Source organism: Corythoichthys intestinalis, chromosome 4, assembly GCF_030265065.1.
Source record: "Corythoichthys intestinalis isolate RoL2023-P3 chromosome 4, ASM3026506v1, whole genome shotgun sequence".
NCBI lineage: Eukaryota > Metazoa > Chordata > Actinopteri > Syngnathiformes > Syngnathidae > Corythoichthys > Corythoichthys intestinalis.
In genome coordinates, this window is record NC_080398.1 from 50,055,440 (window position 1) to 50,079,603 (window position 24,164).

The 24,164-nt window shown below is 37.9% G+C and overlaps 1 protein-coding gene across 4 annotated transcripts in view; it reads right to left on the reverse strand.

Moving 5' to 3' along the window:
* LOC130914740 (zinc finger protein 516-like) overlaps positions 1-11,130 on the reverse strand; it is a 57,217-nt gene extending 46,087 nt beyond the window's left edge. For all 4 annotated transcript variants that reach the window (XM_057834199.1, XM_057834198.1, XM_057834197.1 and 1 more), the window contains exon 1: positions 10,880-11,130. The gene's annotated coding sequence lies outside the window, so the exon portion shown is untranslated. The remainder of the gene's footprint in view (positions 1-10,879) is intronic.
* Between the last annotated feature and the right edge of the window lie 13,034 nt (positions 11,131-24,164).

Genomic DNA, 24,164 nt, shown 5'->3' on the forward strand with positions numbered 1-24,164 from the left:
GATGGTGTAGTGGTACATTCGCCTGAATGCACCGCGGGATTGATTCACACTCAATTTTTTTGTGTGATTGTGAGTGCTAATGGTTGTCCATCTTTTAGTGCGCCCTATGACTGACTGCTGACCAGTTTACGGTAGAGTCTGCCTTTTGCCTGATTTCATATGGGATAGGCTCCAACACACTACGACCCTGAAAAGCGACATTAAAAATGGGCGGATGGATGAATGATTACCTGTGTTTGATCTTCAAATGACAAACTGAACCGGTTATTCCCAAATATCCTCTTTTGTAATTCCACTTCCTCAGCTTTAGTCACTGACAACTCAACATGAGATTAGTATACGACGACTAAGTAGCACTTCACAAATATACCTTCATGTGATGAATAAAGACGGCACACTGACTGGTTGGCACAATTTATGAGTTCATTTTGCAGTTAAAGACATTGGGAACGAACAGTGTAGTAGAGTCTAACCAGTCATGATGAAAGTCATATGCTGTATTTTATTTATCAAATCTTTTTTTTCTAGTTTTTACTAACTTAGCAAACTCAGGATGCTTGTAATTGTGAAGCTTAAAATTGCATCTGTAACTAAATATATGCCTCTAAAAGAATTAGATATATGGGACAACCAAGCTCTGCCAAGAATAAAACTAAAACTTGCGTGCATGTGTGTTATAATAGGAAGAATAAAAATAGTAAATGTAATAATTTTGGTGTATGTGGTTGATGTCAGAAAGTTTCAGGGAAAAGATAATAAAGTATTGATATATTAAAAAAAAAAAAAAAAAAAAAAAAAAGATGGTCATTACCAGTGGGCCATGCCTATAGGGCTTTCTTTCCCTAGTGATCATCCTCACATCTGGATACAATGTGGGAACAGGGCATTGAGGCCAAGGGGATAGCTGAAGGGAGGGTATAAGTGTGCTGGGGAATTCTTTAGAAAAGATTTAAGAGCCAGTGGAAAAGGTGGTGGTACTGATGGTGGATGTGGGGTTGTGTGTATTGAGAAGGCAGTCAGAAGGAGGGGTTCTACTAAAGGCTCCCTGTCTTTGGTCTCTTCCCTGTGTAGTTGACTGCAAGGCCCCCGAGCTACAGACAGACAGGCATCTGGGAACTGTGGTGAGCAGCAAACAGCAGCCCCCAAAACACAATCTATGAGCAGCTTACGTACATAGAACACAAAATGGACATCTCACAATATAAGCTACAGTAACAAATGTTTGACCACTATACAAAAACAGTGGTTGGAGAACTACCGAGACAGTATTTTTTTGTTGTTATTCAAATTTACGTTATCAATAAACCGTCATACAAGTTTAGACAAAACTGGTCACATTTTATAATTATTGCGAACTTTTTTGAGAGTATTGCTGTACCGTAGTTGTTTTTTTTTTATTCTCCCATCCGGTGTGCTCTATAATTGCAAATGGAGAAAGTAGGAGATGCGACCGTGAATGATAAGAAACAAAAACAAAAAATGGACAAAAATAATGTTAAGTAAATAATCCACAAAGTGAAATATGGAGAACACCTTGAAACACCAAGAGACAATTGGTACGAGAGCTGACTGGAGGAGATAAATGGCAAGGCACACGTGAAGCACATGAGACATGAACAAATATGGGCCACACCATATCAATTCAGTGATAGGAATGTCAGTAAGATTTAAAGACCAGCTAGAGAAGGTATCATGCTTAGTATTTATAGAATGAGACAGCTAAGCATCTGAAATTGTCAGCAATACATGTATATATTTTTTAATTACCATATGATATGTTGGTTGGATGCGGTCCAATTTTTTGTCCACATTCCACACCGCTCTTCCATGTTCACATACACCACACATTCACTAAAAGGCATTATGGCAAGGTTATTATTTGTAGAATGAAATAGTGAGGCTTCCGAAAAGTATTTCATAGTCATTAGTATAGACATTAGTAGTTTTTTTTCTGTTTATTTGCGTGTTTTTTACCACACAATGGGATACTTGAATAAGGCCGAAATTTTTGTCCCTGTGCCACGCCCCTCTCCAATGTACACACCTACTCATGCACGCACATATTCACTAAAAAACATCATGACAAGGTTAGGCTGACATCGGGGGCTAACGATTAGTTCTTTCTGTTGACTGAATGATTAGCTGCAGTAGCCTGGAGATATTTCCAGTTTGTTTCCCTAAGTTAGTCAGACAGGCAACATCACTGGCCTTCAAGCTGCACTACAATCATCCTCTTACTAGCCCAAATTAAACAGCAGTGGAAATCCCAAAACAGTCATTTAATATTATGTATTATGTTATGAGTGATAATAATTTTTGCTCTGGAATACCTTTGGACAAGTGCCAAACGCGTCGGCTTGTGTCCTCAAGTGATATTGTTGGGTTTTCATTTTGCAATGACTCAAGTTGATGCTGCAAGGGGAGTAACTGCATTTTGTAAACAATGTAGCTATATTGTTAAGTATTGAGTCACACAAGTTTAAGTATTGAAATCACATCAATGCCAACATCACTGCCTAAGTTTGACTTTCATACTGTTATCTTAGTGTGCTCTACAGTTGCCAAATTAAACCATCTTTACTTACTGCACATACAGTATATTCTTAAAGGTGTACAATGTAGGATTCACAATTCGATTATTCATGAAATTGCCATATTTCAATAAACATTAACAAAACATGTTTTTTGGGAAATACTTCAAAAACGGATCGCAATGGTTAAGCGTAGATTTTCCCATCGTAAAAGATGATTTACGAGTCGCAAATTTGTTCCTGTTTTGCTGCCATCCTCATCATCAGCCAATCACGAGACCAGCTTCCAGTCTTCGTCCAAGTTGCCACAGCTCAGTCAAGTACACCCTGTAAACTAAAAGGCTGCACCAAAGTTGATAAACTGTCTGAATTATGTCTGACACTGAAGCAAAAAAAATGTTGTTATGATTCTCACAGGGTTGAAGACAACAAGAGAAGCAAAACAAGGAAATGCATTCATTTGGCCTGGTTGTCCTACTTCATTTAACATGTAGATGCATTGACCGTTGCTACGTTATCTAGCATGTGCATCCATTGACCAGAGCAAAGATCATTATTTAGCATGTGGATCCATATACTAGAGCGAAAACAAATTCTTTATTTCATCGGTAATTGATATTAAAATGGGTGGAGCAATTAAATCTCCTTGGTGGATGCTGTCAATGCATTACCATTGGCAGTGTATCAAATACTTGTTCTCCCCACTGTATATATTCTTTGCCAGTGTGCTTATACATTCAGAAAAGTATTCCTCCCTCACTTCATTCATAAATACATTTACTTGGATCTCGCATCACAGCCCTTTTAATTGACATTACAAAATGTTGGCATTATTAAATTGAAAACATCTTGCATGAGAATTCAAACTAAGATATACCTTCTGTAGAGGACTCGTCGCTTGCCACTTAAAGTTCTTTTCCTGCAAGTCCTTTAATGTGAAGTGGTATTCTGGCAACCCGAAGAGGGAGGGTATTTTGTTCTAGTCAAAATTTTTGATCTAGTTGCAGTACCATTTTTGGCCATCTATCCAACATTGAGCACCTTTAACATATCGGAGCAAGGTACAGTCTGACTCATCCAATATTTGCATTCACACATTGATCTTGGAGTTGGTCATTTTAACCACAGTTATGTCATAACTCTTCTAGTCACTCACGTGCTTATCAGAACTGACTTGAGGTAACTTTTGCTATTACAGAGATCCCTCGCCAATTCGCACGCCGAAATTTGCGGTTTCAGTTATTCGCGGATATTTGAGGTACGGTATAGGCTCCCTCGACACCTGCGCATTGTGTCATCTTAAACATCTTAATTGAAGTGCACATATTATTCTTCATCATCATCAATTTTTTTATCATCAATGATGATGATGATTCATCATCATCATTATCAGTCAAGGAAGGAGCTGCTGGAGTCTAATCTAATTGTTATTTTATTTAAAAGTGTTAAGATATATGTAAGTATGCACGTACAAATCATTGTTTTCTTTTACATACGGTATATATAATATTTACATTTGCAGTGCTTAAAAACTATTTATAAAAATATAAAAGTAATAGAGTAAATAGGCTCCGCCTTTACGTTGCAGATTTTTTATTTTCGCGAAAAACAAAGGCCCACTGTATTTATCTTGATGAAACCATTACAAGGGTATGTCAGCGTGTACTATAATGACCTGTACAGTATATATAACCTATAATGAGCCATCCATTTTATATCCTAATACTAACTATTAATAATGTGGCCTAAATGACCCGAAAATGTAATGTCCACCTATCTGGGCGACAGTTCCAGGTTTAATTAAGTTTTTTTTTTTCCTTTTCCTTTTTTTCTTAATTAACAAACATAGTCACTTGCCCAGTAAAGGATAAATCATTATTAATAAATATATTTGGTATAGTCGTAGACACACATACTGTAAACCTAAATATTATATTTTTAATTATTTCCTTGATATTTAGATTTGCAGTAATGTTGTATAATCCAAGGATGGTCTTCTATGTCAAGATTTATGCAGTAACTGGACTATATTATACAGTAAATTAGTCTCAAAATTGTTCAATTGTAGTACAGTATCACCACTTCTTCTGGTGTCCAACATTCTTCTGTAACTTTATGTGTCTGGGAAGTTTAGAGAAAACTTTTAGGCATGTAAGAAGTCCAGAAATGTGTGTAAAACTGCTATGAAAAGGGCTTTTGTCCATGAAGCACAAGCAACCCCACGGATGATAATTACTACATCTTCAGACTCACAAATATGCTGTTTATATTGCAGAAAACACTCATGAACCAATATAATTAGGGATTCATTGTTCATGGTAAAAAGGTGAATTGTGTTTTTTTTAACTGAAACAAAGCAAGCAGATGCTAAAAAGAGGGAGCCTCTCTGTTTAAGAATTTGTTCCCCCAACCCCCACTCACCCTTAATGCCCTCTGGGCTGCTGTGAGTTTGGATTAAGTTTAGGTGCCATGTTGCCTCCCTAAGAAGACTCAACGTCACTCCTTCTAAATATATGGACTCAAATGCCCCCGCATGCCACACAACAAGCTCTTCTCATAAAACATTGCATCATGTTATGATTTAGCAAAATAAAATGTAATTTATCTGGTGCTAAAGAAAAAAAATGTTAATTTCTTTTGGGGGGGGGGGCATAATTTGGATGATATCAAATATGATATAAATATATATCTGCTAAAAACTTTATTAAAAAACACTAAGTGAGCATGTTGTAGTATAAATAGACTAATGACTATTACGTTGTGATCAGAAGGGTAACTGAAATGTAATGTATTGCTCTCAGATCAAATTTCAAGGTAAAAAAGAAGGGTTTAAATAATAAAATTCTAATGATATTCAATTTTGTGTATGTGTTCATACATGCATGTGCAAAGCAGTGGATCAATTGTTTAGGTATACTACAATGACATCTGGACTATCAGTATGTGCTGCTCCTTCTCCTGGCTCCTCTCCCCTTCTATCTCTCTTTCAATCCCGGATCACAGCCACGTGGTTCTCCCCCACTAATCTTATTTCTCTTCTTTAATCCTGCAGCAATCATCACATCGATGCCATGCGCTGGACATAGATGCGGGCAGATATCTATGACAACAATGTCAGCTAAAACTGATTAGCACAGTAAATTATTTCTTTACATTCAATTGGCTGCTCTGTGATCAAAATTGCTATTTCACTGGATATAGTGTCTATGATAGGAAATGAAATATGTTGATGATAAATATAGACTGACGTTACTAATTTAAATTGAGATTTTTCTCGTTTTAAAATTTAATTTTATATCATTTAATAACAAAGCATTACTCTCCAGACTGGCAACGAGCTTCAAATCTGCTTGCATCACAACAGGCTCGTCCCTTGTAGCGGTCCAAACATAAATAAAAAAATAACACTAATAAATAGAGATGATACTCGGCCATTATTATCAGGTTATTAACCTCTAAGTAAGGGCCAGCTACTGTTTGTAGATGGACACTGCCACTGCAAGAAAATACTTATATTGTATAACCTTAACTATAGTCATAGTCATTGAAGTGGAAATTCTTGCTAAGTAGGCGAGTTATTCCAGTGGGGTTATTTGTAGAGTAGAGAAGTGTTCGAACAGCGAAAACGTCAGATTCATACCTAAATGGAGTTGCAGATGACAGTGGAAAAAATCAACATAAATCAAATAAGCATTGACTCATTTAATATTTTTCTATCATCAGAGATATTAGAGAGGCATAAAACTACACCAGTAAGATAACAGTAAATTGCTGTTCAGTAGCATAATTATCTTTCAGAGGATGAAAATAAAATTGGAACATTGCAGTTAGTTTCAGTAATGGGCCGGATTTATTGCTAATGTGTCACGCTTAGTAAATGGTGCTCTCCTGCAACAACAATAAGCAATCAGTAACTGCTAAAAACATGCATTTGATAGTTTTTGGTCCCAAACATCTACCAATGATTATGAAAATCCCATTTTCAGAATGTCGCCCCATTTCTTAATTGATGATATGATTCATTGTTTTGCATTTGATTTAGTACTGTTGGAAAATTTGAAATGAGTATAAAGCTATCCGGTAAATGTACTCTTTTATACATTAGACAGAACTGCAATTGCTAAAACATTTTTGGTAAACAATAAATAATGTTGCCCTTGTATCCTATTGTTCTCCACCCATCCCCACCTCCTTTGGAGTCATCTGTTTAAAGCAGACCCAAATAAAAGTGTGTAAATGCCAGTTAATTCTTTTTACAACAGTTAAACATACTTAGCAGCATCTTCAGTTGTATGGTTATGCCCCCATTACATCCCAAACCATGGTTAAACGTCCACAAACCCAGTCTACATCCTTATTTTTTATGATTTTGAACCCTTTTTCTGTTGACATTACTCGTATTAAATGGCTTTGGGGTACAAAGGACTGTAATCCACCTGTAGTTTGAATATACTTAACCAAAAAAATGACACAATTTATTTGTTATTCTTCTGTCTGAATAGTGAATGTAATTACTCTCTTGCTTAAAACTGTTTATGTTATTAACCTCTTTGGGGAGCCTCCCATTTCATCTTTTAAATGCGACACTAATTTCCCAAGATAATTGACAGGTATAAATTGCTCATCAAAGAAATTATGCTGATAATGTAAGATATGTACTTTCCTTCTCCTACATGCCTGTGGTATGATTCAAATGAACCAGCTCTCTTTTATTTTCAAAGTTTTAAAATATGTGCTTTCCTTCTCCCGCATGCCTAATGTATGATTAAAATAAGCCAGCTCATTGTTTGTTCAAAGTTCATCTTAATAGATTCATTGCCCCACTGTTTAGGATTATTCCATAGCAAATGTTCAACTTTTGGCTACAGTGACTAAACAATAGTAGTATTATCAACAGTTGAGACCAACACAACACATTCCTCTCTCCCCTCACTGCCAGCAAGGGTGAAAGCTCTAAAATGTTCCTGTGCTTGAATCCACACAGCAGCACACCCCCACCCCACACAACAACTCCAAACCCTCTGCTACAGTATATTAAGCCTCTGATTACAACGTCAATTTAGACTCCAATTTAGACCAACATGTGGCTTTCAATGTACTACCTTGCTGTCTTGGCATTGACTCGATTGATTCTTATGGAAGGGGAGGGCACAGATGTGACCCAAATAAAGGGATTAACTAGCCACCTGTTAGTACAGTTTCCAAAATTTGACCAACTAGGGATGAGTAACAAAAAAAAAAAAACACTATAGTGTACATATATCACAGGTTGTAAGGTGGTAGCTGCATGAAATTTTAATGCCTTGCCATTAAGCAGTCTTTCCCACGGAGGGCTCGTTTATAATTTAATCCAAGGTCTTGGTGTATCCAGGCTAACACAGAGAGCTTGCCCTTTAAGAGTGGAAACCCCCACCATGCAGCAGAGGATCAATGCCATCAGAGCAGAATAGACAACAAACATTCTAACAACATTTGAGTCAAAAACAGTTGTGTGGTATATACCTTGTTTGAGTTGATGCTGATTTTCTTAAGTGTCGCAAAGTGATTTCAATTGATTATTGATCAATACTGAAAGCTGAGCGTAGGAATAAGGGCACAAGAACCTTGGGGGACAGAGCCTTCGCCGCTGCTGCTCCCTCACTCTGGAACTCACTCCCAAAACCCATCAGGGACTCGGACTCATTACAAAACTTCAAATCACTTCTAAAAACCCACCTGTTCAAACTAGCTTTTCCCACCTCTTAATTCTGTCTATGTGTTATGTTATGTGTCTTTGAGTGTCCAAAAAAGCGCTATACAAGTTTGAGGTATTATTATTATTATTATTATTGTTATTATTATTATTATTATTATTATTATTATTATTATTATTATTATTATTATTATTATTATTATTATTATTACAAGTCTAATTTTCAAACTCCATGACCTCTTAACATGTAACTGTCAATTCCAAACTACAGTATATACAACATCAACACACTGATTTGATTGTAACATAACCGGTTAAAGAAAGTTTTAAAAGAATATTCATGTGGTTGGGGTACCGGCAGAGGGAGGTAATGAAAATGAGACGCAGGTACGGTCATCAGAAAGTCTTCCCACCATTAGTGGGTCTCTCTTGATCCCCCTTTCCGACTTCAAACCAGCCAACCGCAGCATCACTCACATAGATCATAATAACTGTACACAACTGAGGTCAACTGACTAAATAAAAACAGAAACAATCAGATTGCTAACCACTTTTTTTTTTTAAATAATTTGGTCTTTGCTTCCAATACTTAAGTATATTTAATATCATGAAATAATTTGAGGTAGCGCAAATATTAAAAATAATCATACAATTACAAAAGTGAGTGAAAAACAACAGTTATTTTCTGTTTAGATGGTTGTACCCTTGACTAGGTATCACTTTCAGGTTCAGTACTTTATACAAGACTGCATACATTTCGACGAAATGGAGAGGGGAGGTAATGCCCATTTGATGGGTGTGTGAGAGTTGATTGTTAGCAAATCATGAAATATTTACTGGATACTCACAAGGTTTGGAAGGGTAAGAAAAACAGGAATACTACCATATAACACCTTTGTCATGTCTTGATAGAATCAGAATCATCAAACGTAAATAACTATCATCATGCTGATAAAAGGCACGAGGTAGTAATGAGTAATGAAAACAGCAGTTAGTACTGACATTCAGCAAAGGGGCTGCTGCTGTGGAATGTGAGGCTCTATTCATTCACATGGGTTAAACATGCATTTCCACCATCACAAAGCCCAGCCTTGTGCTCATTGTTCCTTGACACATCAGTAAAACACTTAAGAGATCAGCAGGATATTATTAGTATTTTATACAAAATACAGACAAAAATGTTTGTGCAAGTGTATGCATAAGTGGGAGTGGGGTTAGGGTTAACTTTACCAAAGTAAAGTCTTTGGAAAAGATAGTCATGGCATAGTTGAAAGGTCATGATAAGCGCAGGAGATGTGAAGCACAAGCTGCTTACAAAAGACAAACAGTTCTACTGACAAAACTGGAATATGCGTATATGCCACAATAGTAGAAGATAACAATGAGCGCCATTCTTAAAACATGGATTTGAACTCTTTAAAGTTCAATCTAAACAAGTAGCCACAGAGGGGGTTGAATTCCCAGTGCTCCACTGCAGAAAAACACTGTATATTTAATGTTTTTTCCTGACTCAAATTTATGGACCAAAAACATCCCAATCTAGCACTTCATATTTTCCACAAAGCTTTGATGACTAAAGAATAGATGACTGTCACTGACTCAGTCACCTTGGTTACAATAAATCAGAAATTATTGCTGGATGGTGTGGCTAGTTATGCGATTACACAGCGAGAACAGCTGGCTGTCGACGAAAAAAAAAAAAAAATCAAACAGTGTAATCAAGTAATCCTGTCTATTTAAACCAGTCTTTTCCATTCCGCAAATGTCTTTCTCTTTAAAGTGAAAGACACAAGCCATTCTTGCAACAATAATTTCTGGTAAATGAGATCACAAGCAAACAATTGTACAAAATCAGACTTTTAGTAGGCTTCTTGAATTGTTAATTGTTTAGACATACTTTTATTTAACTATTTAACTGACTACAGTTTTGGGTTTGATTGCGTGTAGATGTGCACGCCCGTGTCAAGACTAGGTTTCAACCAAATTCCAACAACAGGAAAATTAGACACGCCTAGATTCTTGATCATTCTTGTTAGATAAACTGTAAAACAACATCCAGTGAGACTGCTTTGACACGCGTGCACGCGCACAAGCACGCTCGTGCACAAGTGCTCTCTCTCTCTCTCTCTCTCTCGCTCTCTCTCTCTCTCTCTCTCTCTCTCTCTCTCTCTCTCTTTCTTTCCTTAAAAACTATGTTTTGCATAACTATTACGATAACCGCCCCAGCCGTTCCCTCCGAGGGAAGATGACTACGTAAAACATATCTTTAATCTTTCCAAAACTGTTAAGACCTTTGCATCTAATTTAACTTGCCCTATTGTGATGTGTGTGCTATGCCTTCTGTTCGTATGCTATTTTCTGCAATAATAAAATAACGTCATCACGTCTGATATCGCATTTAATATTGTAAAATTACATTACAGATAGTTTGCTCGCTGAAAGTCCAGTTTGTCAAACATTTCTCAGAATCCACCTTTTCTCTATTGTAGTAAATGCACTTTTGTTTCTCACTCTTAAAGGAAATGACTTGTTAAAAGGAAGCACGCGCTCCTGGCGAAACACTAGGCAATTCGAACGGCAGCAGCGCTTGAAATACACCATCAAAATAAATAAATAAATAAATAAAATAAACAAATATATGCAGTCGTTTCCTTACCAGTAAAAAGAGTGCTGAAGCCCCAACACACGCAAACACAAAAAGACCGGTGCACCACTCCGAAAAGCAAATATGAAGAGTCCAGATCAAGCCGAGGTAAACATGGATCACAGTCTTACGTGCCTTTCCTTGAAGCAATTGACAGCCCACTTTGCAGAATCGAGCAAAAATAATTATTATCTGTTGCGGATTCCTGTCTACTTCTGTTGTGGAAGAGTACAGGTTCCTCTCTCACTCCGTGTGAGTGTGTGTGTCTTTTCTCTGTCGTTTCACCGGTGCTGCCTTCATCGACACTGCGGAAAGTTCACTTTCTTTACTGAACATGCAGCAGATGTGAGAAGCAGCAGAAGCCTTTACTGAACATGCAGCAGATGTGAGTAGCAGCAGAAGCCGGTAAGAGTACTATTGCAGATAAACGGTATTATAATGATTATTTGTTCCACTGACTATAAACTGTGCTTGCCACAATAGCTATTTTAGGTATTAATTGATAGTTTTAAGTCTTAACTCTGCCCCTATTAGCAAACAATGGCAGTCTAAATTATAGTTACTCGCATTTCCATCAAGCTATGTTTCTATAGTTTAAGACAATAAACTGCAACCAAATCTGACCTCATGAAAAAGAATTCGACGTGCACTCATATCACATAACTGTGGAATGTCGGAGCTTTGTGTGTGTCCATGAATGTGTCACAAATTAAAGGAGTCCCAAAGAATCGACGCTACAATGTAAAGCAACAACATAAAGTTTTGCCCCGTACTATATGGCCGTTGATAAATTCTCTCAACTCGTTGTCAATTAAATGATGTGTTTTTGTTTCATTTTGCATTTTGAACTGTAGAGTCGCCCTGGCACATCTGTCAGTCAGTCAGCTGTCCCGTGAAAGTAACAACTGTTATTACGCACACTCGTGTACACATGAAGATAGGGGTAGGTAGAGACTGAATTGCTTAACCATCAGATGCATTCACTATGACAATACAAAGTCCATGTATTATTTTCATATCACTTCGTTTGGATGTAAAATGTGTCAAGAGTAAAGAATGAATTCCAACCACTCACAAGTGTGTCTTTCATCTAAATGGTTTTCATGAAATGGAACTGTCTGCTGTTGTTTCATCAACAAAAATAGTAATACGTGTCCTTTTAAATGAGACAGTGTCCAGGCTACGGCCCACGGGCCAACTGAGGCCCGCAGCAAATAATGAAAATATCATTGAATCTGGTGGCCTGCACAAGAAGCTTTAGTGTTGCCTACATTCTTTTGCATTCCTCAGCTTAACACTAGATGGAGCTTGTCATATAAATGGTGCCTCTCCATTAGTTCAGGGGTCTAAACCTGACAACATGTTGAAATGAATGGCGGAAACTAGAATTTCAGCACTGTATTTTGTTTTACATAAATAAACCTTTAATATGATAATTTGTGCTTCATGTTTGTGATTTTCTTGACTTTTCGGCTGTAGCTGGAAATATTCTTCTTGTTCTGTTTGTTTGTCTTCGTTGTGTAAATATAAAAAATATACAGTGGTACCTCGACATCTGATCGCTTCAGCACACGCTCTTTTCGACAGCCGATGTAAAATTTGACTCGCCATTTGTTTCTACATCCAACGACGTGCGAAATAAGACAACTTATGACAGCGCCGCAGTTTCTTTGTTTTTCCCACAAGACAGACGCACAGCGGATTTGCTTGTGAGAAAAATTGCCATGGGCTCCAAGAAGGTTAGTGCAGGTCGTGAAAAAAGGAAAAATGCTTACCATTGAAATGAAGATGGAAATAATAGGAAAATATGTATGAGCGTGGTGTGTGCATCCGTGAAGTGGCTCGACAATACAACGGTAGAATGTCTGCGATCTCGACGATTTATTATTGTGGTAACATCGCCAAAGAAATCGCCAGCTTCGTCAGGTTTTTAATCATTCGTTTCAGAAGTAGTGCAACACAACAAGTCTACTGTCCGCCACAGTTGACGCCAACAACCACATTAAAAGAGAAAGTAGAATCTCTCTTTTTTTTTTTTTTCTTTTTTTTTTAAAACCCGTCCTGTTCAGCTGTTTGACACGGAGAATGGAAGTGCCCGGATGGTCTGAACAGTTTTAATGTTTTTAATTTTTAACCACTAATTGTGCAAATACTCCCACTTGAAAATATTAGCGAGGCTTGTAATTGTCAACATGGGTAAACCTCAACCATGAGAGACAGAAAGTGGAAAAAAAAAAACAGAAAATCGCATTGTTTGATTTTTAAAGAATTTATTTGAAAATCATGGTGGAAAATAAGTATTTGGTCAATACCAAAAGTTCATCTCAATACTTTGTTACGTACCCTTTGTTGGCAATAACGGAGGCCAAACGTTTTCTGTTACTCTTCACAAGCTTTTCACACACTGTTGCTGGTATTTTGGCCCATTCCTCCATGCAGATCTCCTCTAGAGCAGTGATGCTTTGGGGCTGTCGCTGGGCAACACGGACTTTCAACTCCCTCCTCACCCCGTAGCGTCAAAATGATAACAAGAACGGTGAGCAAAAATCACAGAACCACACAGGGGGACCTAGTGAATGACCTGCAGAGAGCTGGGACCACTGTAACAAAGACTACTATCAATAACACAATGCGCCGCCAGGGACTCAAATCCTAGACTGCCAAACGTGTCCCCCTGCTGAAGAAAATACACGTCCTGGCCCATCTGCGGTTCGCTAGAGAGCATTTGGATGATCCAGAAGAGCATTGGCAGAATGTGTTATGGTCAGATGAAACCAAAATAGAACTTCTGGGTAGAAACACAGGTTCTCGTGTTTGGAGGAAAAAGAATACTGAATTGCACCATACCCACTGTGAAGCATGGGGGTGGAAACATCATGCCTTGGGGCTGTTTTTCTGCAAAGGGACCAGGACAACTGATCTTTGTAAAGGAAAGAATGAATGGGCCCATGTATCGAGAGATTCTGAGTGAAAATCTCCTTCCATCAGCAAGGGCATTGAAGATGAGACATGGCTGGGTCTTTCAGCATGACAGTATTCCCAAAAACGCAGCCAGGGCAACAAAGGAGTGTCTTGGTAAGAAGCATTTCAAGGTCCTGGAGTGACCTAGCCAGTCTCCAGATCTCAACCCCATAGAAAATCTGCGGAGGGAGTTGAAAGTCTGTGTTGCCCAATGACAGCCTCAAAACATCACTGCTCTAGAGGAGATCTGCATGAAGGAATGGGCCAAAATACCAGCAACAGTGTGTGAAAAGCTTGTGAAGAGTTACAGAAAACGTTTGGCCTCCGTTATTGCCAACAAAGGGTACATAACAATTGACCAAATACTTATTTTCCACCATGATTTGCAAATAAATTCTTTAAAAATCAAACAATGTGATTTTCTGATTTTTTTTTTCCACTTGCACTTGAACTTGCCCAATTAGCAGTTGACTAAATACTTATTTGCCCCACTGTACATCGTTATTATGACAAAGCAGCAAAAAGGAAGGGATTATGGGGGAACAGAAGAAAAGAAACACAAGAGAAGAAAGAAAAGAAACACAAACAAACAACAACAACAAATACATCGACGTCTCCACTAACTACTACTATGTTGGTGCTATCGTCATCTAGATGTAGTTCCTTTTGACACCATGTGTGTGGCCTGTTGACCAGGGAAAGAGGGGGACAGGGGTGGGGGAGTCTATAAACTAAATGATTGAAAGGGTGTAGAGTGTACACAAATCAGCTCTGTGATCTGGAACCCAGTATTCGTGTGAATCCCTTGTGAGTGTAAGCCCGTTGATGACCGACCCTATGCCGCCTCATCGCCACCAGGACCTCCTACCCGAGTGCGCCCTATCACATCCAGCTGCACGCGAGCCCGACCAAGCGCGCGACAGCCACGCAGACCAGCGGAGACGCCACGCGTGCGCCAACCCAGGGCCACTCTCGGTCTCTATCGCACCTACCTCACTGTCATGTCAGCCACGCGGTGCGCTCTGGTACAACACGTAAACACATAAGACACGTTAGAACTCAGATTTGTAACATTATTAGAGGAATAATAATAATTATTATTATTATTATTCCCTATTATTGTTCAGATTTTTATTTATAATTTGTTTGTTTTGCTATGTGTAATTGCCATTTGTAATAGTACTAGCAGTATTTGTTAATGATTTAGTGTAGGTTTTCGGGCTGTGGAACAAATTAATGGAATTATAATGTATTCTTATGGGAAAATCCTGCTTGACAAATGACCATTTCGACTTACAAACATGGTCCTGGAACGAATTCACTTCGTATGTGGAGGTATTACTGTACATAGGCCTATATATTTTACATTACAATATCCTTATACCCCTAGATTATTTGGTTGCTTGTAGCCTTTAAGTCATTGACAGTTATGGACATCAAATTCATTTCATCTGGGAAGGGTGGCATTGAGTGATTATGTTTCACTTTCATTGAAGACGGCAATGGCAGCTAATGGTTTAATACACAAACAAACAAACCCGAAAAATATAAAAAATAGAAAACCTGTTACAAAAAATTTAAGTGGAAGGATTTCAGGTCGGACTCTTTTTTTTCTGAAAGCGGCCCTCAGAGAAAAAAGTTAAGGCACCTCTGTTTTAAATAAATATATCAAGAATCAGGTGAAATCCATTTCCTTATGTTTACTTTTATAATGTGAAGATATTATATATAACTGTATTGTAGTTTGTCATTATTTTGAGTTACCTGTATAGTCAAAACTTGAAGGCTATGACCATCATCAAAAACCGAATAAAAAGTCTGAAAAGCAATTGAAGTGTAGGCAGATTATTCTACAGAAAAATCTAGTTTTATTCATCATTATAAACAAAGACTATTCGTAGGTTTCTTACAAGAAAGACTATGAGGTCTAAATACACTACATAGTGTACATAATGAAAAATTCCATATGATACACTATGGTTCAAAAGTTTGCGGTCGCCCCGAACTTTTGAACGGTAGTGTATATGCAAAATATTACTATTCGAAATATTTTGTAATTTACTATCCAACACCCTTTGTTTTAGAAAGCAGTTATATATATATATATATATATATATATATATATATATATATATATATATATATATATATATATATATATATATATATATATATATATATATAAAATTTTAAAAATTTACCATCTGACAGCTAACCTCTTACATAACTATTGTAAGAGTTTTCTTGTTGCAGGTCTTTTACAGTATGCCTCAGAGTTACCTTGGAAAATATGTCTTCCTCTAATAAAAAACTACCTAAAATAATCAAAATGAGAATTAATTAGGTCATGTTCGCCCCAAGCCTTATGAGTAACAGCCAGAAAAGGGTTAAACTGGCTCTCGTAGAAGACTGGAAATTCTGGCGAAACAAGGAAGATGACTGTGATAAAGTATGATGTGGAAACATGAACTCATTTGATTTTTAAAATTGTGGGCGTCTACATTCCCAGGCATTCAAAATAGTATTGTTGAGTTCTTTAGTGTTTCTGTGCTGTGGACATATGTAGTAACTGACACTCCACAGTGTTAGGGGTGTTTTGCAAAAAGGCTTGTTTACTCAGCGTGTGTGCAATGAGAGCAAGAGCCACACACACACACACGCACACACACCTACACAGAGAGAGAGTGAGAGAGAGAGAGAGAGAGAGAGAGAGAGAGAGAGAGAGAGAGAGAGAGAGAGAGAGAGAGAGAGAGAGAGAGAGAGAGAGAGAGAGAGAGAGAGAGAGAGAGAGAGAGAGAGAACAATATGTTTATGACTGGTCATGCATGCAGACATGACACAATTTATCAGTGACCAGCGTTTAGATTTTATCGACAGGCAGAATACTTATAGCATAGATAGATGGATGGATGGATGGATGGATGGATGGATGGATGGATGGATGGATGGATGGATAGACAGACAGACAGACAGACAGACAGACAGACAGACAGACAGACAGACAGACAGACAGACAGACAGACAGACAGACAGACAGACAGATAGATAGATAGATAGATAGATAGATAGATAGATAGATAGATAGATAGATAGATAGATAGATAGATAGATAGATAGATAGATAGTAAGTAGTCAATGTGTATGGTCCACTGTCAATAAATACAATACAATATAATACACACACCCGTGCCATCCATAAGGCGAGCTAGGCAAATGCCTAGGGGCGTCGCAGTGTCCAAAAGAGCGTCAAGAAAAATGTTCAAATAATATTTGATGATAGCAGTATTCAAAAAATTATAGAGAACAATAAAACAAAAGAACAACGAAACATATCGTAATAAGTCTTTTAAAATTAAAGAAATCATTTTTCTAGTGTGCCTTCTGCCCACTGTTTCCTGTGATGCGGTAATTTCACCACAGACCCTAGTCCCACTCACCACCCAGAAGACCAGCACCTGAAGTTGCTATTTTTACCCTCCGCAATTGAGCGACGTTATGTTGACAAGTCTACGTCATGAAAAGACAAAAGCTCTCCGGGTCGCATTTTAGAGAGAAAAAAAGAAAGAAGACGAGCATAAACATAAAGAAAGGTTTGTTGTAATGAAAAAACTAGGGCTGTCAAACGATTAAAATTTTAAATCGAGTTAATTACAGCTTAAAAATTAATTAATCATAATTAATCGCAATTAATCGCAATTCAAACCATCTATAAAATATGCCATATTTTTTTGTAAATTATTGTTGGAATGGAAAGATAAGACACAAGATGGATATATACATTCAACATATGGTACATAAGGACTGTATTTGTTTATTATAACAATAAATCAACAAGATGGAATTAGCATTATTAACATTCTGTTAAAGCGATCCATGGATAGAAAGGCTTGTAGTTCTTAAAAGAAAAATGTTAGTACAAGTTATAGAAATTTTATATTAAAACCCCTCTTAATGTTTTCGTTTTAATTAAATTTGTAAAATTTTCAATCAAAAAATAAACTAGTAGTCCGCCATTGTTGATGTCAATAATTACTTACACAATGCTCATTGGTGCTGAAGCCTATAAAATCAGTCGCATCCAAGCACCAGCAGAGGGCGGCAAAACTCCATAAAACACAATTAACAAGTGAGCATTTCACTGTACCGTCATTTAAATGTGTCTGAGCGGGGCATCTGCGTTAATTGCGTCAAAATATTGTAACGTGATTAATTTTAAAAATTAATTAACGCCCGTTAACACGATAATTTTGACAGCCCTTGAAAAAACCTTTCAACAGCATAAGCACGTATAGGCTACTTAACTGCAAGCTAGCGGTTATTTACACAGAGTTTATATGACATACTGCTAAAGCTAAATTATACTGTATCATTAGCCAGGCTGTTGTTTTATAAATATTTTCAGTATTCAGCCAGCTGTGGATTAGTTTCAGTTAAATTTACTCTTCTGAAATATTTTCCTTTCACCTTTGTAAATCCTGGGCCATCTTTTACAGCCAACTTATCCACATCAGCACCAAGTCCAAGCCCACCAAGTCCAGTACCTTCCCAAACACAAACTGCCAGTGGAGAAAGAAGTGTACCTTCCAAAACAATTGTCATATGATAGTGCAAATGATGCTTTTGCATCAGTGAAGACAGGTGAGTAAGGTTATAGGTCAACGTGAAAAAAAAGTTAAGTTAAAAGTTTGTTTTTTTTTAAAGTTACATTTTAAAGTGTTCTGTGTGTCTTTATATAGGTTTGTGTGGGTGGGTGTTAATGATATTGTAATAACAATTGTAATTTATTTTATTTATTTGTTTTTGAAGTGTTTTTGATTGGTGTTTTTGAACAGTTATTAGAGCATTTTTCTTTTAATTTCTGCACTTGTTCGTTGTTGTCATTTTTTATATAATAAATTACAAAGATATAATGTCCTTTTTCAGTGTGAGTGTTTAAATATATGTGGTGAAAATAGGGAGGGCGCACTAACAAATATGTTGCCTAGGGTACCAAATTGGTCAGGAACGGCCCTGATAATACATAACATTAATAATGTAATAGCATGCTGTATAAATGATACCTTTCAGCACATCTACAGTCTTTACAGATCATCAGTTCCACAACCGAAATGTGTTGATGAATCATGATATGCTGACACAAATACACAACCCACAATATTGTTTCCCATTTGGAGGTGCAGTTACTATCCAATTGTTAATCACTCACAAGAGGAAACTACAACACTCCAATGAACATGGTAAAGACACTCTTATGTGTTACAGTACATCATTGCATGAAAGTTAATACAGCCGCACAGTTCTTTCTTCCACTCCTTGCCGTGTGATATTCAGACACTTCCTGACTCCATTTAGAAATGAGCAGTCTTTAGAGAACATGCCGCTCTCTCTCTTTTGCCAGTCTGTATGAATGTCAGGCACAACATACACCAAGGTGTCCTTGCTCTGCTTGCTTTAAAATCAATCAGTGAAGAAGCTTCTCCGTCATTAGCACATGCCCTTTTCTTTGCTGGTCACTTAGGCATTTTAGAAAACATATTCTGGTGAACTTCTCACCTTTAACAAAAGGATGTTTGAAAATGTTCCCCAAGCACTTGTCTCTATAGCGGAATATTTATAGATTCCATGTACTTGATAATGCTAGCTGCTTGTGCATGCATTGCAGACAAATATAAACCTCCAACAAAATCTTTGAAAAGCTACCTCTAGTTCTAAGGTCAATAATGTGCACTGCTCTGCAGCTAATGCTGCAAAAACAAAAAGACATCAGAAAAGTTAATCTCACATTCATTTCTTTCTTTGTCAATTTCAAAATGTGTCATTGTCTTTCCAAATGGTTACACCAATGTCATCTTTACTACTGGAGTGTTCAGTTATGGGATATGTTGCTGTGACTAGCATTTTACGGTGACTGACACCTTCAGCCCCCCTGTGTTCAATTAGCTTGTAGTGCATTAGAAAAATTGCAAGCTAATTGTCAGCTGGCAAAGGAGTGCAAGACAAGCCCTCATGTTGATACCCCAGGGAAAGGATTAGATTGTGGAAAATGTGTGTGTGTTGGGGGGGGGGGGGGGGGGTACTTTGCTGCTAACGCAGACCATGAGAGCATGCGTGCCGCACGCATGCTGTGTAAAGTGCATGGGACAACCCACATCTTGGCATACTGCATTCAATATTTATGGATATCACATTACCTTTGAGCATGGCAAATCTTAACACCTTACTATCTTAGTGTCTTTGCGCAGAACAGAATTTATTTGAAATAGATGAACTAGGACATTTACAAGAAGTGTAAATTCAGTCAAACACCAGGCTAAACATTTTTTTTTTACTTTGCTTTTCCATTGAATAATTAAAAAATAAGTCTTAAAATTGTTTTTCTCGACTCTAGCTTACTCTATCATGTTGACCTTTTTTCTCAGAGAGCTTTAGGATTTCATCAATTTCCGGGCTCTTTGCCCCTCATTTTTTTGAAATGCTCACATCCCTTTTATTTTTAGCCTCTTCCATCTCCAGTCTTTGTCCACCTTTCCTTTCCCATCTTATCAAATTCCATAGGGTGGGGAGGGGAAGTGAGGGTGCATCCACCCACGTGAGCGTTCATCATTCTATTCTTGCTATTTTAGCAGTCCCAAGTTCTCAGATGTGCCACGGCCCTCACCTGCAAAAAAAGTCAAATCCGCATTAAAGGTTGCTGCACTGAATCTTTATCAAGTCTAATGCATACATGATGGCAATCATTAAATGTGCAAACCTAACTACACCATGCTGATAATGGCTAATTTGCCTGCAGCAGAGAACACAAATTGTTTTGTTCTGTTAATATACAAAGGTGTATGCAATGTGTGAACAAGGGGTGGTTGATGAAAACTTTTCTTGGTATAAAGGGAAGGTGAATGATTGAAATGTCCCAGGTTGTGCTCTGTTGTTAATATAGTTATGTCGCGTAATCGTGCAATAATAACATCATAATCCCATCTGGAATGAGAAACTGGGGCTGTGTTCTACAGTGATTGAGGCCATTTCCTGTGTGTGCACGTGTGAGTATGACTGTATGTGTATGTGTGCACGTACGTATGTGCATGTGGTGTGCTTGTGCGTGAATGAGAGTGAGTTTGTGTACATCTGTGGCAGTGCATTTTAAACAGCGGTGACTGCAAGAGGCAGATTCAGGATCATTCTGCAGCACTGACATTGTCTTCAGTCCTCCTCTTCTTCCTCCTTCACCCTCCCCTGCTCTCTGTCTGCATCTCAGCAGAATTATTACCACACACATGCACACACACGCGCACACGCACCCCCACGAGCACACACTCTAACCAGAGATGCAGAAGTAAGGGTGATTAAATATGCTACTACAATCACATTCAACACACAGATTTGGAAAAAGCTCACATAGCTATTCAAGATGATTGATGACTGACTTTCACATTCAAAACAAAACAAAAACATACAAACTCAAAGGCATACATTCAGGTTTTCTTTTACAAAAAAAAAAATGATATGCATGTGAAAAGAAAATGGGTTGTGGAAAAAAAATTATAAAGAAGGCAAAAACAACCTATTGGAACCTACAGGGAATATACTGTAACATTATTAAATCGTTTAATTCTGTGGGTATGTTGCAACCTTTCAGCTAAAAAAAGAATCTTTTTGAACAATTTCAACCCCCCAAAAAAGAGGAAATTAACTGTCTCTTTGTTACGCATGGTTTATTTTACAAGTAGCAACGACCCTCTCACATACAGATGTCGCAAGGCAAGCAAAATATTCACCTTGGCTGATGACTGGGGTGTTAAACACAGGGAAGGCTCTCTGTGTCCTCACATTTCAAAGAGCGTGTGCATATGACGGAGGGCTGGAAAAGGCACCGTCAGCTATTGAAATATTGTATACACCGACTGGCTACAGCATATGGTCATACTGAGAAGCTTTGAAAACCTAAAATCATATTTTTAGAAAATAAAAAAATATTGAACTTTACATATGAAAAGACTGAACAGAATTTATATTTTTTCTCCAGTAAAACCCTCATTTTAATATTGCAAAAGAAAATAAATACATAAAAATAATCGCAAATTGTTTTCTGATATGATGGTGTCATAATTAAAACTCTGGCCTCGATATGTTGCCTGTCTGACATTGTGTCTGACATTGAATGTGCTGATAGACGACTGCTCAGAGGCATGTGATGTGTATGCTGGGGAAGCTGGTCTAGACTCCAGGCCATGCACCATATGATATTGATTATCTTTTGTTTGGCTATCGCTGCAGCTCCTTGCCCTGAAGGACTTAACTCACATTATTGTCCAGAATGAAGCCCTATTACTCCAATTTGCCAAACGCTCCAAGTAATACAATGTAGCAACAGTGCAAAACATTTCCTCATTGGGTTTGATCATATGATGTGGTGCAAATGTCTAACTGACAAAGACATATGATTTGGTGACTTTTTTCAACTATTTAAAAAAGTGAGTGAGCGGTACTAAATCCAATTGTTTCTACCTTCAACGAAATAGCACTGATTTATTGTCAGGCTAGAATTAAGGTGCTTGCAAATTAAAATTCAATTTGGTCAGACAGTAAATAAACATGAATAGATTCAAATCACCAGTAATGTAAAAAAAGACACAGTAACACTTTTTTGGTGTCTACAGTACTGTGCTAAAGTCTACAGTCATGATTAAATTCTGTCACCTTCTTTGAAAAATGGCCAAAGTCATTTTTTCCTCAAAACCTTTTTTACTCCTTAATCATCCTTGATACAGGCCACCTCTGGTAAAAATCTCCCACATTCTTATATCAACAGCTCATGCAATTCTGCATTTAAAGTAATTTAAAGGTCAACCTTTGACTGGGTTTTTCGTATATTTTGGAAAAATACAGTGAGGAGCAGAAGTATTGTTGCCTGGTACACCAGACTCACCGCTGTTCCAGCTATTGAGTTTGGCCACCATTCAAGCGGATACAATTTCCAGGGCGGAGCAAGCCACAGCAAACAGACAGCGGAGTGGACCAATCAGCGACGGGCAGACGTGACGTTAGTAAAATGACGAGGGAAGGACGAGGGACTTGCGCACGGAAGTAAACATACGAAGAGCGGAGTTTATTCAACATGGCTAGCGCGAGATAGACTGTTGTCAATGACACGTGTCGATGTGTTTTTGGTCATTTAAAACTGATTTTACCGTGGATTGGAACATATTCTCGGCTCTCCCATTCACCATCTGTGTTGTTGTGGAGACGACTTTCGACGCGCAAGAGTGACGTTGCTCGTTAAGAACACGTCACGCAAATAAACAAATCTGATTTGTCGATTGATTTTGTACCCGCTCGAGAGGCCGTTAATGGGCTGGTTCCCAGACTATACTCTCAGTGTTTGAAAAATACAGGGAGAACAGTCTGGCAGAGCCAGGCAATAAGTATTGCACTCCTTGTGATTTTGCAAGTTCACCCACATACAAAATAGGTAAAGGTCTGAAATTTCAATCATAGATGCCTTTCTACTCATACATGCAGAATCTAAAAAAATTACAGAAATCACATTGTGTGATTTTTCAAATAATTTATTTGTAATGTACTGGGCTTCATAAGTATTTGTGCCCCTGAGAATCAGCAATAATTATAACACTCAAATAGTTGTCGGTCTACCTTAAAAAAGTCCACCGTTACCCCATGAGTAACCACGCACCCACTAACCGTTTCAGCTCATTATTATCACCTGTGCACCCCACAGTCAGTCATAATCCAACTGTTACCATGGGCAACACCAGAGAGCGGTCAAAAGACAACAGAGAAAAAAATGTGTAGCTCCTCAAAGCTGGAAAAGGCTATGGGACAATTGGAAAGCAGCTTGGTGAGAATAAATAAAAGGTTGGAGCAATTGTTAGAAATGGAAAAGGCTAAACATGACTGCTAATCTACCTCAGACTGGGGCTCCATGTAAAATCTCTCCTCGTGGGGCATCACTCATGATGAGAAAAGTGAGGGCTCAGCCTAGAACTACACAGCAGGAGCTGGACAATGACCTAAAGAGAGCTGGATGCACAGTTTCAAAGGCTACTGTCAGAAGAACACTATGGTGCAATGGTTTAGAATCATGCATTGCTCAGAAAGTTCCCCTGTTCAAGCCAGTACATGTGAAGGCCCATCTGAAGTTTGCCAGGGAACATCTGAAGGACGTAGAGGGGTAAAGGGAGAAAGTCATTTGGTCAGATGAGACCAAAGTAGAACTTTTTGGTGCAAACTTTACTCGTTGTGTGTGGAGGAAAAAGAAGGATGAATACAATCCTAAGAACACCATCCCCACTGTGAAGTATGGGGATGGAAACATTTCTGC